This window comes from Pteropus medius, unplaced genomic scaffold (assembly GCF_902729225.1).
Source record: "Pteropus medius unplaced genomic scaffold, Ma_sr-lr_union100, whole genome shotgun sequence".
NCBI classification, from domain to species: domain Eukaryota; kingdom Metazoa; phylum Chordata; class Mammalia; order Chiroptera; family Pteropodidae; genus Pteropus; species Pteropus medius.
Genome location: NW_024340698.1, coordinates 3,521,321 through 3,527,320, shown reverse-complemented (window position 1 = coordinate 3,527,320; position 6,000 = coordinate 3,521,321).

The window sequence follows — 6,000 nt, the reverse complement described above, 5'->3', positions numbered from 1 at the left end:
TATTTGAGAAGAAACTTGGAAGAAGTTCAGGAGCAAGCCATGCAAAGATCTTGATCTAGGTAAACAATGTTCCAGATAGAGAGCACAGTGCATGAGAAGTGCTGCCCTGAATCAGAAATGAGTCTGATATTTTCAAGGAAAAGTAAGGAGGCCAGTGTACCTAGTGTGGAGTGAGCAAGAGGAAGGGAATTAGGAGACGAGGTCAGAGAAGTAATGAGGGTGGCATAATGTAGAATTTTGACATTTACTCTGAGTGAGATGGGAAGCCATTTAATAATTTTAATGAAAAAGATGATGCAATTTGACTTAAATTTTACAATACTTTGGCTACTAGGTAAAGAACAGACTGATGGGGAAGGGTGGAAGCCCGGAAACTAGTAGAGAAAAGGCTGTAGTCTAGACAAGAGCTGTTGATGTTGGCTATGACTAGGGTGGTAGTGGCAGAGGTGGTAAGAAGTATTCAGATTGGGTATATTTTGAAGATAGAACTGATAATAGTTACTCACAGGCTGGATGTAAATTATGAGAAAAAGAAGATCAAGAGTAGAATAAAGTATAATTTCCCTGTTTTGGGTCTGAAGAGCTGGATTAATAAGCTAGCCATTAAGCAGATGGGGAATCCTAGGAAAGAATCAGGTTTGGGATGGAGAAAGAATCAAGAGTTCTGCCTTGTACACATTACGTTTGAGTTTCCAAGTAAACATTAAGGTGGAAGTGTCATGTCGATGGTTCAAAATATGAATAATGAATTCAAGGACAAGTCTGGTCTAAAAATGTAAGTTTGGGATTCATTTATTTGTGCATATAATTTAAAGCCATTGTATTGGAGAAGATCATCATATAATTTTGTATATGAAGGCAAGACCTCAAAGTTTGAACTCTGGGTCACTCCAATACGCATGTGTCACAAAAATAAGAAAGAACCAATAATGGAGACTAAAAGGAGTGTCCCATGAAGTAGAAAGACAATCAAGTGGTGTCACAGGAGCCAACACAAGAGAGAATTTCAAGAAGGAAGTATTGGTTATTATTTTCTAAAATTTATATCACTTGTTTATTTATTTATTTTGCATTGTCTAGAAATTCCAATACTGATAATATTAACAGTTAAAATCCTTTAAATATTTAGTATGTATTAGGCATGTGTTATGCATTATACAATTTAGTTCTCATATTAATCTTAGGTATAAGTAAAACTTATCACCCCCATTTTTCAGATAAAATTTGAGGGCCACGTAAACTATATTACTTGGTTAACATTTCACAGCATGTAAGATGTGTCATTATTGGCTTTGAAATACTTTTTACATTTATGCATTGAGTGTGATACTGGCTGTTGGCACATAAATAGAAATGTATTAGGTAATAGATCGATAGAGAGATAGACAGACACAATGCTATGGAAATGTAAGAAAATGATCTACATCTAATTTAGTAAGAATTGTTATTAGAGATAAATGCCAAATTGTTTCAAAAACCAATTTGGGGCTTTTTAGGGTAAATATTGACAAGATTATTTAAAAACGTATATGAAAATTCAAAGGATCTAGAATAGCTGAAGTAATTTTCCATAAGGACAAAATTAGAGAACTTACTTCATCTGATTTTAAGACTTAATATAAAGCTACAGTAATCAAGACAGTGTGGTATTGGCATAAGGATACAGACATATAAATCAATGGAGCAAACTAGAGGGTCCAGAAATAGACCCATACATATAAGGTCAATTGATTTTTGACAAAGGTGCAAAGACGATTCAGTGGAGAAAGGACAGGTTTTTAACCTGATTGTACTAAAAAAAAGAAAAAAAGAAAGGATGCAAAACAATATGATACTCTTCTCATACCATATAAAAAATTAACGTGAACTGCATTATAGGCCTTAATTTAAGATCTAAAACTACTAAATTTCCAGAAGAAGACATAGGAGAAAATTACTGTAACCTTGGACTTCATCAGAATTACAAGGTATCGTTCTCCAAAATATGTGGTTAAGAAATTTAAGAGGCAAGCCTCAGATATGGAGAAATAAAACATACTGATAAAACTCTTGTATATATAATATATAAAGAAATCTTATAACTTTACAATAAGACAAACAACGAAATAAAAATCGGAAAAAAGATTTAATCAGATACTTCACAAAAAAAGGTATATGAATAGTCAGTCTACACAAGAAAAAATGCTCAGCAGCATTAGTCAGCAAGAAAATGCCAGTTAAAACTGCGAGGAGAAAAAAATGGCATTGACGATAGAGGTTTTGTTCATCCCTCTTGTGACCAAATCGAAGTTGTGACAAAATCGAAGTTGTGACAAAATCACGGAGCAAACAGCAAGAAAGTCACCCGGGATCTAGATAAACAAGCCCTACAACTAGGGAGAGAAATAAGAAATCACCCTGCAATGGGAGGAGGTAGGACATGGCGAGGATGTGAGGCTGCCTGGTCACGAGTGGTTGACCAGGGACAGAGGCTGGGGCGGCAGCAGCAGGAGCAGCAGCAACAGCAGCAGCAGCAGCAGCAGCTGCTGCAGATGCCTCTTAAAGAGGCCATGTCCATGAGCAGACTTTCACGGTGATGGACCTGCTCTCTCTGAGCACCACTGCAGGTTCGCCTGTGCAGAGGGCACCAGGGACTTACACGGGACACTGAGTTGTTGAAGGCTGAAGTGAGACTAGCTCTGTACAGAAGTGCCGGTGGTATCTATTGTTCCTCTGTTGAGTCCTCCCCACTCCCAGTGCACCAACACAGTGCTGCCATAGTGGAGACATCATCGAACTGGATACCAGAGGTTGCTCCACCCAGAGGATTCCCTGACTCCTCCTCCCCTAACTCGTGGCCCCACCCAAGCCACATCCAGTTGTGCCCTCACTTAGTCAGGTGACCTTTGCTGAGCAGCACCTAAACTCACATTGCTGGCAGCTGACCTGGGTTTCTAACGTGGCCTTTTGAGGCAACTATAAGCACAGCATCTGTGGATTGCTTGCTGAATCTTAACAGGTGGCCCCAGAGGGGCGCAGGCTGGGGCTAAATTTGGCCTGCAGCTGAACCCCTTTCAGAACTGTGCCACTGGACACCTACTACACAAAGCCACGCTAATAAGACTGGGAGACTTAGGAGCTTTGCTTAGTACATAGAAACAAAAACAGAAAGGCAGCCAAAATGGGAATACAAAGAAGCAGAAATCATATGAGAGAACAGAACAGAGATCCAGGAATAATGGAGTCAAGCAACCTAACAGATGAAGAGTTCAAAACACTGGTTGTAAAGATGCTCAATGAACTTAGGAAAAGTATAGATAAACTCACTGCAAACTTAAACAAACATAAAAATGGAAATGGAAATTATAAAAAGGGAACCAGTCAGAAATGAAGAACACATCTGAGATGAAGAGTATATTAGATGGAAAAAACAGAGTGGATGAAGAGGATCGAACCACTGATATAGAGGATGGGGAAGCTGAGGACACTCAATCAGAATGGCAAGAAAAAAGAAGCCAAAGCTATAATAATAATTTAAGGAGCCTATGGGACACTATTAAAGGTAAAAATATTTGTGTCTTAGGGGTACCTGAAGAAAAACAAGAAGTTGAAGAGCTATTTGAAGAAATAATGATGGAAAATTTCTCTCACCTGGTGAAGGAAATAGACATACAACCCCAGGAAGCTCAGTCCCAAGAAAAATGAACCCAAAGAGGCCCACACCAAGACACATTATAATTAAAATGCCAAATGTTAAATACAAAGAGAGAATCTTAAAAGCAGCAAGAGAAAATCAATGACTTACCTACAAGGGAGCACCCATAACACTGGCAGCTGATTTCTCAAAAGAAACCATGCAGGACAGAAGGGCTTGGCACAAAATATTCAACCTGATGAAAACCCAGGATCTACATCTAAGAATGCTTTATCTAGCAAAGCTATCATTTAGAGTCAAAGGAGAGATAAAGAGCTTCCCAGACAAAAAATAAGCTGAAGGAATTTATCATCGACAAGTTAGTATTACAAGAAATGTTGGAAGGACTTCTTTAAGAAAAAAAAATGTATCAAAAAATAGAAATAAAAAAACGGTAATAACTACATTCCTATCAATAAGTACCCAAATGGAAAAGAATTAAATGCTCCAACCAAAAGATAGAGCGGCTGAATGGATAAGAAAACAAGACCCCTACATATACTGCTTACAAGAGACTCACTTCAGATTAAAAGACACACACAGACTAAAAGGAAGGGGATGGAATACTGTCTCGTTGGACCTAGAGGGTATTGCGCTGAATGAAATGGGAAAGGTAGAGAAAGACAAATATCACATGATTGAACCAAAAAACAAACAAACAAACAAACAAAAAACCAGAAAAACAAAAAACAAAACAAAAGTGGAAATAAGCTCATAGATACAGAGAATACTTTGAGTGCTATTACATGGGAGGGTTTTGGCGGGTGGGAAAAAAAAAGGCAAAGGGATTAAGAGGTACACATGGATAGTTGCAGAACAGACATGGAGATGTAGAGTATAGTATGGGGAATAATAATGTAATAAATATGTAAGGGGGAAAGGCGTACTAGATTTAGTGGGGTGACCACTTTGCAAGATATGTGGATCTCTAATTACTACGTTGTACAACTGAAACTGGTATATTATTGTATGCCAACTAAAATTGAAAAAAAAACTCATTCAACTGTACAATATAAATACGAGCAACTAACTTTCTATTATATTTCAATAAAGCTTGGAAAATTAAAAAAACAACTGCAAGGAGATACTACCACACACCATTAGATTGGCTCGAATTTATAAAAAGATGGTAAATGACAACAGGAACAGTCACGCACTGATGGTGGGAATATAAAATAGTATAACAACTTTGGAAAACAATTTAGAAATTTTTTATTAAGTTAAACATACACTTAACCATGACTCAGCAATCCCCCGTTTACATTTTTATGCAAGAGAAATAAAATCACACATCTGTACATGGACTTGTACATGAATGTTCATAGCAGCTTTATTGGTAATAGCCAAAAACTATATAAAGAATACAAATATTCATCAACACATCAACACATGGAATAAAAAGCAATGAGAAAGAATGAATTACTGATATATGATACCTTATGGGTGAATCTCGAATATATTAGGCTGAGCAAAAGAAGTCCCCAGACACAAAGAGTATATACTGTCTTGTTCCATTTACATCAAACTATAGAAAAGACAACATAATCTATGGTAATAGAAAACAGATCAAGTTGCCTAGATCTGGTGCCTAGTATATTAGGAGATGGCTATTGACAGTGATGGGATCATGATGGAACTTTAATGGCATGGAGACATTTTGGGGGAGAATAAAAAAATTCCACATCTCAATTGTGCTTGTAGTTACATGGATGTATAAATTTGTTAAGATTCAAAATTTGTTAAGATTCAAAATAGGTAGAAAGACAACCTATTTATCAATCATGTGATTCTCCCCATAAATTATTAATGCAAGAAATATATTAATACATTTCCTAACATTTAACTTCCTTGAATTTCTGAGGTAAAGCACACTCCATTGTGACATTTTATTCACTTACTATCTTGCTAGATTTCAGTTTTTAGGATGTTATTGAAGACTGTCATCTGTTTTCATAAAATTAGTCAATGACTTTTCCTATTATCTGTCAGATTTTAAAGTCATGGTAATTGTAAATAAAATAGGAAGCATTTTTAGAACAGCTTAATATCAAAGATATGCATTTATTGGTCTATATAACTGGAAAATTCAGTGATACTATTTTTAGGCAGTACTGCAGGCAGAGAAACACATGATGTCATCAGTCTTCTGTTGCTGTCTCTTAGTTCTACTTTCTTTTTGGTTAGCTTCACCTCATGTTGCTTTCATTTCATTTGGATTCTTTTTATTTGGTGACTAAGATGGCCCCCAAAACTTCTAGACTTGCATTATCTTCATAGTTATTGACCCCTGAGAATAAGAGCACTTATTTCCATACAACTTCAGGAAA